The sequence below is a fragment of the Astyanax mexicanus genome, chromosome 5 (genome assembly GCF_023375975.1).
Source record: "Astyanax mexicanus isolate ESR-SI-001 chromosome 5, AstMex3_surface, whole genome shotgun sequence".
In the NCBI taxonomy this organism is placed as follows: Eukaryota; Metazoa; Chordata; class Actinopteri; order Characiformes; family Acestrorhamphidae; genus Astyanax; species Astyanax mexicanus.
In genome coordinates, this window is record NC_064412.1 from 30,398,707 (window position 1) to 30,414,485 (window position 15,779).

Sequence of the window (15,779 nt, forward strand, 5' to 3'; positions counted from 1 at the left end):
GCTGCGCCCCTAAAATAGCAATCCGCAGATCGCACCTGGCTCTTAAAGGGAATGGTAAGTGACACGATGATTGGTTCATTTTATGTTACGCCAAAAACTCCCATGTATAATTAAGAGTGCACGGTTGACGGCTTCCCTATAGATCGCTAAAATAGGGCCCTGTATGTTAAATCTGGCTGATTACCTGGTGTTTTAGATAATTAATAATTGTTTTAGAACTAGAATTTGATAAACATATAACGATTACAGTATTAGCAGGATAAAAAACTAAGTTTTTCTAAAACTAAGAAATGCCTTAGCCCTGCATGCTAAGGTGTTTGGAGTGGGTGGGTGCCACTGTTTAAAAGTGCACTTGTGTCTATGTTACCTTCTGGCTCTCTCTTTTTTTAGTTATTTAAAAGATCAACACAGGAAATGGAAGAGCGAGGATCACTTGCAAAACACTTTCTCTCTCTCTCTCTCTCTCTCTCTTTCTTGCTCTCTCTCGAATAGTTAGAGTGATCCTATCTCTGTTTTTGGGAAACGTGAGCAATGCTAATGCTAATGTAAACTTCTAGTCACACAACTGTGAAAGCAGTCCCTCGCCCCGCCATGTGAGCGGCACATGCTGCTGGATTTGTCCGTCCACATCCGCCTATTTGCGCATGTTTGCTTTGCCTGCTTCCATTTATTTCCCTTAAACCCTCATCCATGCAGCGCATGACAGGACAGAAAGAGAGCGTGTGTATTTGAATAAGAGGGGGCTTGTGGTGGTCTCCTTTAGTGTAAAGCCCCCCTGGCCTGATCTTTTCAACTGTTAAACATCAGGGTTTTGAAATGAAACAAAAATGTTTACCAGAGGATGTTTGGCGAGACACCGAGAGAACATGGCGCTTCTTTACAGCCGTTAACCCGGCCTGAGAGAGAGAGAGAGAGAGAGAGAGAGAGAGAACTGTAACAATAAAGAGACAGAACCTTTATATATAATATAAGTGGATATATACATTACATACACCAATCAGACATTACATTAATACCAGTGAACAGAGAGTAAATAATGGTGATTTAATGCTAATGGTACTTGTTAAGGGGTAAGTCAGGGTGCGAATTACAGGGGGTATTGGGGGAGTCAGAACCCACCCCCCCCACCCCCCCACCAAAGGGGTAAAAAATGTAAATATATTTCTTACATATAATGTTAAATACTACAAAAACAATGCAGAATCTATGCCTGGAAGAATATTGTGATACGAATTCAAGCCCCCCTAAAGTGGATCATTAATAAGCCTCCTGTTTATCTTTCTCCTGTTTATTTTACATTTCTCATTGTGTTTCTCATATTGCAAATGCATTTGTCATTCATGCAAATGGTCATGTTCAATTTTCAGCTGTTTTTTGCATTATCCATTGCTTATGTCGTGCTCATCAAAAATGTGATGTGCTGATTATCTGTTGAATTGTCTTCCCTCCAAAACATTTAGGCTTTAGGTCATTGCCTCGGTCATTACATGCAAAAGTGCTGAACAGGTTGGCATATTCTCTCAGGCATAATTTATACATTTTATATAACACTTTTTGGTACATTTTGGTAATTTATCCTAAATTGATCAAATTGTTCTCAGGTGAATCTTGGCTTTCAGTTAATTAGGCATATTTTGGAATTTGCCAGGAGATTCTTGCCACGCTTCATTGCAAGTGAAGATATTCAGTGTAATGTAAATGAAAACCCAACAGAGAGGAGAGTCAGAATACATAAAAAAGAAAGCACTATAATTCCTTAAGTTGTTGTCTCAGGTTGTTTTGAATGTTTAGAGTAAGTTTCTAATTTTGTAGTTTTTTCTTTGTGTTATGTATAAAGTGCTGCCAAACAGTTTTCTGTCTTTCCTGAATTTCTGTCAGATTTTTTTTTTGTCAACAAATTGCAGTGCAAACAATACAGTAAAAAAATATTACTCAGAATATTTGATTACAGTGCAATTTCTTGCTGTCAGTCTCTCACATACAGTCATGATTAACTATGTTTTGTGTAAGTTTGTATTTTGCGTTTAACACATGCAGTTTTAATTGATTTGACTTGAATCAAAAGTTTGTTTCCATCAGAATATACTCTACACTCTACACTGTTGACAACATGAGTATTTTGACTACCTTGTTCATAGGCAATGACACACAGACTAGGCATTCTGATGGCACTGACAAGTTGATTGACATGAAAATTTGCATTTGAAGCAAAAACAAAGAATTTTGAGTGAGGTACGAGCTTTTGCAGGTGTTTCATTGAGTTTTGCTGTTTGCACTAACTGTTTTGAGAAATGCACTTACTGTGATGCCAATGTAAATCATGATGTGAGAAATGTACCAAATCAACTGAGAAAAATTGTAAAATTAATATTTTCCTGAACTTGTATTTAGTCTTCTTTCTGGTTTCATTCAACTTTTTTTTTTAAATACTCATAGAAAAGTAGATTAAAGAAAACAGTAAAAAAAATAAAAGTACTGAGAGCACAGCGAGAACACAGAGTTACTGCAGCTCAGTAAACAAGGCTTGTTCTAAAGCCTACAACACAGAGGCCAAGAATTTAATCATAATATGTGATCTACAAGTTTATCTAAGGTAGCCCAGGGGGAATCACTACACACTGATGGTGTGTGTAAGTCAGAAACTGTTGGACACACCCAGTATGCAAATAGATTGTGACAGAAGCCAATGGAAAAGAAGCTGTTAATGGCAAAAGACTCAACTTAGTTATTATAAGTTGGTTCAACACAAAGATCTCAGTTTGAATGTTTATATGTGCCCACAAATAATTCAACTCAACTCAAAATAGTTGAGTATTGTTTAGAAATCTCCAATTTTATGTAACATAGACTTAATTTATTTGAGTTCAAACAACTTCTGGGTTTACAGTGTGGGTTTAGAGTGTAATAAGGCTTCCTGTAGGATGCATACCTCCACAAGAGGGCCAATTGTGGACCTGTGCAAGATTAGGCAGGTGGTTTTAATGTTGTGGCTGATCATAGAGTGAAAGAAAGAGAGTGAAAACAGAGAATGGCACAGGAAATGAGTGTTCCACCACTCCGACGCTGACCCCTGAAGCGATGTTGCCCATCTGCGTGGCAGTAGCGGGTGACTTGGGCGATGTTCCAGCCCTGACGCCCCTTTGTGCCGGCTGCAGCCGTACAGGGCTCCGGCTTTGATCGGCCGCCAGCGATTCATCTCTTAAAAGAAGCAGGAAGAAGGGGGAGAATCGACCTCCACTGCCAATTATTGGAAAAACATCAAGGTCTGAGTGGAAAAAAGGCAGAGAGAGAGAGAAAGAGAGAGAGAGAGAGATTAAACAGATCTTTCTGGACGGTTTGTTTTTGTTTTCACTCATTCGACAGTGAGAACGGGTGAGATGTGATTAAACGAACACAGTTGCATTTAAAGTGTGTGTGTGTGTTTGCATGTGTGTGTGTGTGTGTGTGTGTGGACTAAGTGACAGGCAAAAAAGCATAAAGACAACAACAGGATAAACGCATGCGCTTCATTAGCATGGCATTGGCCTACGTTGGATGCCAGCTCAGCACCTGAGCGGGGTGTATTCACTGTGCAGCAGAATTCACACCGGTGACAGGCTCGTTTGCATAAACGTCACCTTCTGTTTTGTACCTGGTTAAAATACCAGCGACTCTCTGTCACTGAAATCATGAGTCTCATTAGAGCAGCGCGCCGAGTGACTCCGCACTTAATTATTAGAGGCATCAACTCGCTGAGGAACACAAAACCTTCATATTTATTTCATAAGCAAACAGCAACGAAAGCTAAGCAATATTACTGCTGGAAATCCACCCTTTACCCACTTTACAGAGAGGTGCTGAATTATCACAGCTTTTTCCCAAACACTTTGGAGCTTTTCTCGCATCAGAATTGAAGCCATTTCTCATTTATTTTATACACACAGCTAATGGTTTGGAAGTTTTGTTGTCCCAAGTTGAAAAAAAAAAAAAATCAGGTAGGTACCCCCAGACCTGGGGACTTGGACACCAAAGGTATATTATATATTTAGTCACATTAACTCACCTCAACATGCCTTTTGCAATCATTTAGTCCCCTCTGAGCAAAGCTAAAATCACTTTTACAAACTCTAGGGCTTACAATGGCTGAAGCTTGTCGCCGGGTGCAGCCAAATATTGAAAAAACAATAACGTGAATGAAAACGTGACCCAATAGAGAGGAGAGTCAGTATGCATAAAAAAGAAAGCTCTATAATTCCTTAAGTTGTTGTCTCAGGTTGTTTAGAGTAATGTTTAGAGTAAAGTTCTAATTTTGTAGTGTTTTATTTGTGTTATGTACAAATGTTATGTTATGCCAAACTGTTGTCTGTCTTCCCTAATTTTTTGTCAGATTTTTTTCAACAAATTGCAGTGCAAACAATACAGTAAAAGAATATTACTCAAAATGTTTTGATTACAGTGCAATTTCTCGCTGTCAGTCTCTCACATACAGTCATGATTAACTTGGTTTGTGTAAGTTTGTATTTTGTGTGTAACATATGCAGTTTTAATTGATTTGACTCGAATCAAAAGTTTGTTTCCATCAGAATATACTCTACACTGTTGATAACATGACTAAGTATTTTGACTGGCTTGTTCAGAGGCAATGACACACAGACTAGACATTCTGATGGCACTGACAAGTTGATTGAAATAAAAATTAGCTTTTGAAGCAAAAACAAAGAATTCTAAAGGGAATGTCTAAAGTTTTGCAGGTGTTTCATTGAGTTTTGCTGTTTGCACAAACTGTTTTGATAAATGCACTTATTGTGAGGCCAATGTAAATCGTGATGTGAGAAATGTACCAAATCAACTGAGAAAAACTGTAATCTTGTTAAACTAGCTTGTTTGTGTTTTGCTATTTAGCACAAGCTAACAATAACATGTGGTAAACGTGTTTGCTTAGTGTAAACATGGCGCCGCCAGCAACAGCTTACTGTATTTGCATAAAAGTGACAGAGCCCTTAAATGGCTGTTAAGAATAGAGCTGGTGAAATGTCTTTATGTGAGAGTGATTTTGTGCAAAGAACTTCATGAACATGTTTTGTATACTCCATAGACCTACACATTCTAACTTAAAAATAAGTTCTTACTGTAAAAATAAGTAAAATGTGTCTCCTTTAATGTCACGGCCTCGCTATGTTTCCTTGTGTTTTCCCCGTTTTCTAGTGTGTTCCTCCAGTAGTTTTCCGTCACGTGTGTGTGATTTGTAGCTCCGCCCCTCGTTACCTGTCTCCCCAGGTGTTCAGTGTTTTATGTTACTACATATAGTATCCTTTTGTCTATGTTTATCCGTCGGTCTTTGCACCTTCCTACGTTGTCTGTCTCGTCACGTCATAGCTTTGTTTTGCCGTATCGTAATTTGCTCTTCTCCACGTTTCTAGTTCTTTGTTTAGTTTGTATTATTTGTTTATATCTCTTGTTTGTTACTATTCCTTGTTTTGCATATTATTTAGGTATTTATCCTTGTATATATATTCCCTAGCCCTGTTTTGTTATTATCTGTTTAGTTTAGTCACTTATCTGTTTAGCTTAGCTCTTTGTTGGTTTTCCCTGTTTGTTTATGTGCATTTACTTATTCGTTATTCCCCTGTTTGTTTATTTGTTTATTTGTTATTTATTAAAGTCTGTCTTACCCGCTTATAAATCCACCTCCCGTCTGTTCCTCCGTTACATTTAAATGCTTTAATATATATTTAACTATCACTAGTTCTGACACTGCAGTTTTCTGCAACTAAATGTTAATTCATGTAAATGTATGACATTTTGTTGTGACGTTTTTGTTGTGTACTTTTTGTTTAGGATTTTAAATATAAACAGGTTTCTGTTTATGAGCTGCTCAATTAATTTAACTTTAGTGTAGTTTAATTTAATTTAGATTCCCTTTGGAGTTTTGTATGGATATTCAGAACTGGATCTGAGTTCTAATGGATTCATTTGTAAATAGTGTTACTGTTCGGCAGCGATGCTAGGTTTCGTTAGTCGAGACCAGAACACCATAAGTTCCTCTTGCTAAGAAATTTGTGATTTTACTATTGGAAAAAACACACACAACCATTTGGCACCACCAAAAACTAATAGTGGCAGCAAATTAAGCACCTTGTAGTTTTCCTAGTATTGTAGGTTCCTCACTGATGCATGGACATCCCTTCTTCAGCTTCTCTTCCTCTCCCTGCTGCTGGTTAAGTAACTCATCTACAGATGGACAGAGAGAAAAAGAGAAAGAGAGAGAAACAAAAACAACATTACAATGCCCTCCAGCACATTACACACTCATCTGCTCCACGTCTCAATAAAGCAGGACTCGGGTTGCCATAGCGACGCTCCTTTCATTAAGGTTTCCAGTTTCCAGGAGGTTTAGGTGTGTGTCAGCTGATGATGAACGACAGAAAATAATGCTGCTTAATGGCAGCGGAACTGTCTGCTAAAGGGGCTGAGAGAACCAGGAGCACAGTGATTTCAAAACTAAAAGTAAAAATGTAAAATAAAAAAAGAAAAAGTTTAGAAATTTTTATACAAATAGAGAAATATACAGACAGACAGACCTAAACCCCCATTAAAAACCCTTTGGAATGTAATCAAGAGTAAGATGGATTGTAAACCATCCAGCCATCAAACAAAACTAAACGGCTTGAATTTTTGCACCAGGAGTGGCATAAGGTCACCCAAAAGCAGTGTGTAAGACTGGTGGAGAAGAACATGCCAAGATGTATGAAAGCTATGATTAAAGTTCACCAAATATTAATTTCTAAACTCTTAAAACATTACTATTGCTGTTTCTACATAGAAATGAAATACTCATTGAGCTCCACTGGCTACCAGTGATTTTAAAACTAAAAGCAAATATGTAAAATAAAGAAAACATTTTGAAATTAGACAGACATTTTAATATAAATAGATAAATATGCAGACAGACAGAGAAGTCTCTACATAGTTTGTTCTATGGTGTTACTAGACTACGATAAATAAATAGATAGTCTTCGAGAGATAAACATATAGACATAGAGTCAGAAAAACAGAAAGAAGGAATCTATCTATCTATATAGCTTTTATGGTGTCACTAGGCTATTACACAGACAGAGAGACAGACATAGACAGATAGACTAGTGGATGGATGGATGGATGGATAGATAGATAGATAGATAGATAGATAGATAGATAGATAGATAGATAGATAGATAGATAGATAGATAGATAGATAGATAGATAGATAGATAGATAGATAGATAGATAAACAAACAGACAGACAGTCTATCTATCTATATAGCTTCTATGGTGTCACCAGGCTATTACACAGATAGAGAGACGGACGGATGAACAGATACGGACAGACAGACAGACAGACAGATAGATAGACAAACAGACAGATAGACAGACAGTCAGTGCATCTATCTATGTAGCTTCTATGGTGTCACTATTACACAGATTGAAAGATAGATGGACGGACGTATGGACGGACGGAAGGACAGACAGAAAGACAGACAGACAGATAGATACATAGAAGTCCATCTATCTATATAGCTTCTCTGGTGTCACTAGGCTATTACACATATAGAGAGACGGACGGACGGATGGACGGACAGATAGATAGACAGACAAACAGACAGACAGACAGACAGACAGACAGACAGTCAGTCCATCTATCTATATAGCTTCTATGGTGTCACTAGGCTATTACACAAATAGAGAGACGGACGGACGGACGGACGGACGGACAGACGGACAGACGGACAGACGGACGGACAGACAGACAGAAAGACAGATATGCTATGTCCTGCTATGTCTCATGTACTGAATGTTTATGGGATTTGTCTGTTTGAGCTGACAGTTGATTCAGGTCTTGGTCTGCAGAAGAAGAGTCTGAGATGTGCTGGAGGGAAACAGTAAGCAGTGCAGTTCTGGGGTCTGATGGCCTTTTGCTCCCTGGGTTCTGCAGAAATGTGGTTTTAACACTGCAAAACAACACTGAGACCTTGAACACATGCCAGACACTGTTCTCTGGATAATGACATTATTTCCCATCTCCAGCCAGTGTGCAGCTGCTGAATTATGACTTACAGTACAATGCAGCTCTGTGTGGCTGCATGCTTTTCACCAGAGGAACACTGTAAGACTTTGATGGAGTGTTTTTTTTAGGTGCTGTATTGAATTAACAGGATATGGCACGTGCACTCACACACACACACACACACACACACACACAAACACGCACACTGTTTTTTTCTCTCTGATTTTACTATTTATAGGTATATGTTTGTTCCAAAGTCCAAATAAAAATATTGTAATGTTTGCAATTTGTTGCAGAAAATGAGAAATGGTGAAAATAATGAAAAAGATGCAGAACTTTCAGACCTCAAATAATGCAAAGAAAACAAGGTCAAATTTATTTACATTCAAATGGGTTGGCAGTCAATCATCACACCTGAAACCCATTTGAATGACCTGAAAACCACTGGAATGTAGTCAAGAGGAAGATGCATGGTCATCCATCTTTCCAGACATCAAACAAAAGTGTACTGCTTGACTTTCTGCCCCAGAAGTGGCATAAGGTCACCCAAAAGCAGTGTGTAAGGCTAGTGGAGAGCATCGGGGTTATTCCACCAAATATTGGTTTCTAAACTCTTCTTAAAACATTATTGCTGTTTCTAAATGAATATGGATTTCTCTTTGACCTCCACTGGCTACTGGTTGCTTTTTGTTTTAAATTCAAAGCACCTTTACAATTGCCTACAAGGTGATGGCAGAACAGGCTCTCTCCTACATGCACCTGCTCCTAAAGGCTTATGTTACCTCCTATGTCACCGAGCATTCACACAAAGCAATCCAGACTGTTCTCATACAGAGTTCCGCAATGGTGGAACAAACTACCTTCCACTACCAGATCAGGAGAATCTCTCGCTATCTTTAAGAGACTCCTGAAGACAGAGCTCTTCAAAGAGCACTTACTCTCTTAACACCTCTAACTAACTACCTTCCACTACCAGATCAGGAGAATCTCTCGCTATCTTTAAGAGACTCCTGAAGACAGAGCTCTTCAAAGAGCACTTTCTCTCCTAACACCTCTAACTAACAAACTAACTACTTCTAACCTCATTTCTTTCTTCCCCTCCTTATTTCTTCCTCCTTTCTTTCTCTCTTCTTCCTCTATCCCTTTATCCCAAGATCTCCATCGGGTACTTCATAAAATGTTTTTACATTTGACTTCTTTGTCCTCTATTACTAAATGTAATGTAATCAAGAGGAAAGCGAATGGTTAGCTTTGGTTATGGTTTGTGATGGTTAGCCATCACACAAAACTGAATTGCTTGAATTTTTGCCCCAGGAGTGGCATAAGGTCACCCAAAAGCAGAGTGAAAGACTGATGGAGAGCATGCCAAGATAGATCATTATTTGTAAGTTGCTTTGGATAAAAGTGTCCACTAAATGCAATTTAATGTAACGTAATGAACTTATTGGTAACGCTTTATAATACAGCTTGTGTTTTAGAGGATAAGTTCCCCTTACTTACAGTGTAACTTCTCTGGATGAACCAGTACATTCAAAGTACTTACCGTCAGGGTGTAGCAGCTAAAACAGTCAGGGTGGAGCAGGAAGAAAACGTATAGTCTGTAATGTCAAGACTAAAATACAATTATATTTACATATCTTCTATAATACAATTTAGAATGCTGAGACTTTAAAGAAAATGTATTCATTGATACACAGAAACCACAAGATTTTTTTAAATAGTTAATAAACTCTATAAAATGTGGGCTGTATTATAAAGCGTTACCAACTTATTTTCTTTTCTGCATCTTTTTCGTTATTTTTGACAATTTTCTGTAAATAAATGCTCAAAATAATTTTTTTTGTGATGTCAATCAATTAAAATTTGAAAAAAAAAAAATAAACAGGTGGAAAATAAACATTATCATAAGCAGCAATGATATGTGTGTGCAAGAGAGAGAGATGAATGGGGAGAATAAAAATTGTAGGATAGCTAGAGATACTTTTTATATTTCAATTTATATATCAACCTAAATAACACGTAATCTACCTTCTGAACTGTGTTGAAATTGTGTTACATCACTAAAAGCTGCTAAAAAAAAAGGCTACTATGTCACAAGTCCCTGTAAAAAAAGAGTGAAATTAAGTTTGACCATATTATTCTGAGTGTTTAATCATTATTTGCTCCTGGTATTTTTTTTAAACAGATGTATTTCTGTTTTAATATAAATAAGACATTTGTTAAAATCATTTTGTAAAGTCATGTCTTTTTTTATTATTCTTCAAAGGTAGGTTACCGTTCTGAGTTTTGTCCTGAAAATGTAATACACACACACACAAGCACACACACAAGCGCACGCACACACACACACACACACACACACACACACACACAAGCGCACACACGCACACCCAGAAATCTCCTGTAAGAGGATAAGGCCATGAAGCCTACATGAAAGGCAGGGAGATTTGGGAGAGATGAAAGAGAGAGCAGGATATTCTTTCGTTTCTCTCCATCCTCCGCTCTGGAACGCAGTGCTCTTTCTCTTATTTACCTCCTACACCAACTTCCTTGCTCTGTCACTCACATTTCAGTTCTCAGCCTTTCTCTTTCTCTCTCTCTCTCTCTCTCTCCTTACCCTCTTCTGTCTTCTTCATCATTTTTTCAGCTCCTTCCTCTCTACTACTCTTCTTTCTCTATCTTTTTGCCTAGCTTTCCCATTCTCTCTCTCTCTCTCTCTCTCTGTCTCTCTCTCTCTTTCTCTTTCTTTCAATGTGCTACATACTTTTCTTTTTTCTTATATGTGTAAATGTATTATTTGTTCTAAACTAAAATTCAAACAAGTCCTATATCTGTTTATACACTGTGGATGGCATCATGCTGCTCATTGCTATCTTACACCCCGTTAACAGTCTTTTTTCATGCCTTCTGTCTGCATTGTTTAAATAGCAACAGCGCTTGTCTATATGTCTACACTGATTGACTGGCGTGGTGTTCTGGAAGTGAGGTGTGTTGAGGTAAATTTCTGGTCAATTGCTAGCTTGGCAACGGAAAACACAGGTGCGCCACTGACGGAAATGAACCATAGACAACATTTAAAACACACCCACAATTAATTAAGAGAATTAGCATATGCCTTTTGCGTGATTTGAGCTGCACAAAGTGTACTTTTCCCGTCGTTACGATAGCAAAGACACACTGACGTCCTAACTCAAGCTGCTCGGTGCACGGATGATGGCTCGCTTATACTGTAGTTCCCTAAATTAGGGCACTGTGTGTCCAAATCTTTGTGGACACACCTTTTAATTAATGCATGTAGCTAATTTGCTAAGTTGCTACGTTGCTTGAGTCTGATGCAAATAAACATGAACCCAGCAGAGCAGACTAAGATGCAGACTCTACAGGCCAATGGTTTAGATACTGGGTGGTACCTTTTCTAGTCTGAAATTGCACATATGGGAATGCTCTCTCTGGGTGGGTAGATCTCATCAAAGAGAACATTATAAAAATTCTAAGCAACATTTTAAAAGGTTCCAGGAAGATTAGTCAGTATCATTACAGAAATAATGTTTGAGTAACGTTCTGAAAATGTGTTATACAGTATAATAATGATTTTAATCACGTAAAAGTTTAGAAGGTTTTTCACATAACATTCCCAGCTAGACGAAGATTAACATTGTGGAAACGTTAAAAGTAACATTCCCAAAACTAGTCATTAAAACATCTACTCAAGTGGCGTTGCAGTGACATTACCAGAACATTTAAAAGCGTTAAATAAGCACAGTTTAAGAACATCCACAAAACTTGACAGATTGAACGTTCTAAGAACACTAACTATAACATTCAGAAAACGTTCTGCTAATTATTTATTAGCTGGAATGTTTTTAAGACTCTATTCCAAGGTGTTGAGGAGCATGACTGAACTCTCTAATGGGCGTGTCCCCAATCCTAGCTTACCATCAATGTGAAGTCTTGCCCACCAGGACTCCTTCCATGGGGTGTTTCATGATATTTAGTATAATGGTTGTTTGCCTAGCTAACATGTTGTTGGCTATAAGAGCAAGTTACCATCTTCTGCACTGTTAAGTGTAGCAAAGTGCTGGCAACGCACTGAGAAGTGCAGTGTTTAAAGTATCACAATTGTTTTTTGCATTAATTGTTAACACTGTGAAGGAGTTTATGGTAAAATTAACTCCAGCTGAGAGCTGTATTTAACTTTAGATGGGATAAATATTTTAATTCCCACACAGTTAAAAGGCCAACTCCCAGAAAAGAGTATAGTTTAACTCTGTTATAGAGTTTATTCGATGGTCACGCATATATACTTAAAATGAGTTGATATTAACTCTAATGGAGAGGATGACTTCTCTTGTACCTGAGGAGCATTTTTCTTGTCCTCACCCTCCTAGTTTTAAAGGCATTGCATGTCTAAATCTGGCTACACGCTGTAGCTACTGTATCTCTCACTCACTGCGTCTGTCTGGCTTGATCATTCTCAAAAATGATACACAATGTAACTTAATGTTTCCTTCAAATTCCCTAATGCATTTGTTTCATCAGGAAGCCGCCATCAGTAAGCAGGAGAATGCTGTGAGTCATGGGAGAGGTGTGGGCAGGCTTCACACAATACTTTTGTGATGAGTTAGGGAGTTGAGTATAAGGTGGGGTGACGATCATCCCACATCCTAATCTTACTAATGAAATGATATTATTATTATGCTTATAGCAGTGCTCCAAAATCTGGTAGAAAACCTTCTCTAAATAGTAAAGACAATTAGTTCAACAAAAGCAGGATACTGTACATTCTTATTTAAGACCCTTGATTTCAGAAGAAACCACAAAGGAGATGGTGTCTATGCATCTATCTATCTCTCCGTTTATCCATCCATCCCCCACTCTGAACTGTGCTGTGCAGGTCACACCTGGTGAAGTGCACTGCCTCCATCCACCCTGTGGAAAAAACACCCCTGGACAGGTGGTTCCCAGACGCAGCCTAAGAGGATATATCACTTCCATCTGTTTGTACTTAGCTGAATCCTCTCTCTCTCTCTCTCCCCCTCTTAATCTCTGAATCTCTCCCTCTCTCTCTAACACTCTCTCTCTCCTCCCTCTCTCCCTCTCTTTTTCTCTCTCTCTAACACTCTCTCTCTCCCCCCCTCTTACTCTCTGAATCTCTGCCTCTCTCTCTAACACTCTCTCTCTCCTCCCTCTCTCCCTCTCTTTTTCTCTCTCTCTAACATGCTCTCTCTCTCTCTTCCCTTCTCACTCTCTGACTCTCTAGCTCTCTCTCTGACTCTCTCACTCCTCTCTCTAACATGCTCTCTCTCTTTCTTCCCTCTCTGATTCTTTCTTCCTCTCTCTCTCTCTCTCTCTCTCTCTGTCTTTCTTGCTCTTTCTCTCTCTCTCTCTGTCTTTCTTGCTCTTTCTCTCTCTCTTTGACTCTCTCTCCTTCTCTGACACACTCTCTCTTTCTGACTCTTTTTTTCTCCCTCTCCCTCTGATTGTCTTTCTTCCTCTTTCTCTCTCTCTGATGCTTTTCTCCCTCTTTCTCTCTCTCTCTCTCTCTGATGCTTTTTTCTCCCTCTCTCTCTGGCTCTTTTTTCTCCTACTTTCTCTCTTTCTGACACGTTTTCTCTTTTCCTCTCCCTCTCTCTTTCTCTCCCTCTTACAATCTCTCTCTCTCTGACTCCTATTCCCCTCTCTCTCCCTCTCTCTTTGACTATCGCTGTCTCTCTGACACTTTTTTCTTTTTTTTTCTTTCTTCTTTTCTGTTTTAGTCTGTCTACAGTTATATAAAATTACAACAATAGAACAGGAGTTATTTACAGGATTAACAATTATTATTAATAATAATTTACAATAAAAGGAAAATAAGTGTGTGGGGACTTTATAAATGCTTAATAATAAGGAATAAATCAGTAATATCAGAAATTAGTTATAATCCATTACATTGTGTGTTTTTTTCTACACTGGTTTTTACCTCAGGTTGTGACAGTGTGTAACGAATGGTGATCAGATCCTTCTTTTCTCCCAGTATATACTGGAGCTTCTCAGAGTCAGTGCAGACTCTCTCGCTCTCTGATAGAAACCGGCTCTCACAGACTCATATTAAGACTCTCTCTTTCTCATTCTCTCCCTTTCTTTCTCTTTCTAGATCTCTTCCTCTATTCCTCTCTCTTATGACACTCTCTCTGTGACTCTATCTCTGTTTCCCTCTCCCTCAATCTGTTTTTCTCTCCCTATTTCTCTCTCTCTCTCTCTCTCTCTCTCTCTCTCTGTCTCATCCTCACATTTCCCCAGTCTCTCTTTCTCTCTCTCCTTCAGCTGTTCTCCTTTGCTCTTCCTCTGCTGTCCTTCTTCCTTTGTTTCTCTTCTTTTGAAAACTTAAAAATATCCCAGCCCAGTGTCTTCTGCACTTGGGGTTACCATGGTGATAACAAATGGGATAGCACATGTACATCTGTGTGTGTGTGTGTGTGTGTGTGTGTGTGTGTGTGTGTACCACTTGTTATCTGGGTGCTAACATGACTTGGACAGAACACTACATAACACACAGAACAGTAACACAGCACAAAAATAAATAAAATAAACTAATACATGTATTAAAAATAGTAAAAAATAGTGGGTTTTTTTTTCAGTTTTAATTTGTTAGCTATTTCTTGTGGATCAATCTCGATACAATCTAAACATACCAAAAATCTGATTTCCTGTGGATCAATCTGGATAGAGTGTAGACATGCCAAAAATCTGATTTCTTGTGGATCAATTTGGATACAATCTAAATATGCCAAAATCGAATTGCTTGTGGAGTAATCTGGATAAATTCTGAATGTGAGACTTTAGTCTTTTGTATGATTGAGTTACAAATATAGATTATATCTGAATGATGTTTTATCTTATTACAGGCATCACTGCAGCTGCTGAGAGCAAATAAATGGCACTGCATAACTATTCTCATTTCTCTCAACTGTCTCTTTTCTGCTGAAATATTTCCTTTGGTATTTTCAGAAAGAGAGAGATAAGGAGAGAGAGAGAAAAAGAGAGAGAGAGAGATTGCAGTGCTTACTCATCTGGTGTGCAGATTGCTGTGCTTGTGAAAGGAATAGAAGAGGTCTTGGCATGGGGCCCTTTTTGACCATAAAACCCAGCGAGGCAACTCATGGCCTTATGGAACACCCTCTTACAGACCGCAGGCCTTTTACCCTGGGGTGGTCCCATAGAGATCTGCTGAACAAGAGAATTAAGAGAGGGGGTGAGAAAAGAAAGTGATAGGGATTGTTCTATCAGTCTGCTAAAAACACTATTTTTTATCAAAGGTACAGTGTGCAAAAAAAGTGCAAATAAATTCAAGTGAGAGACTTTGTTTCAAAATATTTTGAAATGTAGTATTAATAATCTGTAAAGAAATAAATAAGCACACAAACTTTGCCCCTTACTGTCATGTGAAATTCTGATTTCTTGTGGATCAATCTGGATACAATCTAAACATGCTGAAAATCAGATTTTTTGTGGATAAAACTGGATTCAACCTAAAAATACCGAAAATCTGATTTCTTGTGGATCAATCTGGATACAATCTAAACATGCTGAAAATCAGATTTTTTGTGGATAAAACTGGATTCAACCTAAACATACCGAAAATCTGATTTCTTGTGGATCAATCTCGATACAATCTAAGTATGCTGATAATTTGATCTCTTTTGGATCAATCTGGATACAGTATAGACGTGCTGAACATCTGATTTCTTGAGGATCAATCTGGATACAGTATAGACGT

At 38.2% G+C, this 15,779-nt stretch overlaps 1 protein-coding gene across 2 annotated transcripts in view; it reads right to left on the bottom strand.

The window, feature by feature from the left end:
• Positions 1–3,226, bottom strand: part of LOC103044632 (axin-2) — a 116,065-nt gene extending 112,839 nt beyond the window's left edge. For both annotated transcript variants that reach the window (XM_049479197.1, XM_049479195.1), the window contains exons 1-2: positions 2,930–3,226; positions 836–896 (exon numbers count right to left, since the gene is read on the bottom strand). The gene's annotated coding sequence lies outside the window, so the exon portion shown is untranslated. The remainder of the gene's footprint in view (positions 1–835; positions 897–2,929) is intronic.
• Positions 3,227–15,779: the final 12,553 nt, after the last annotated feature.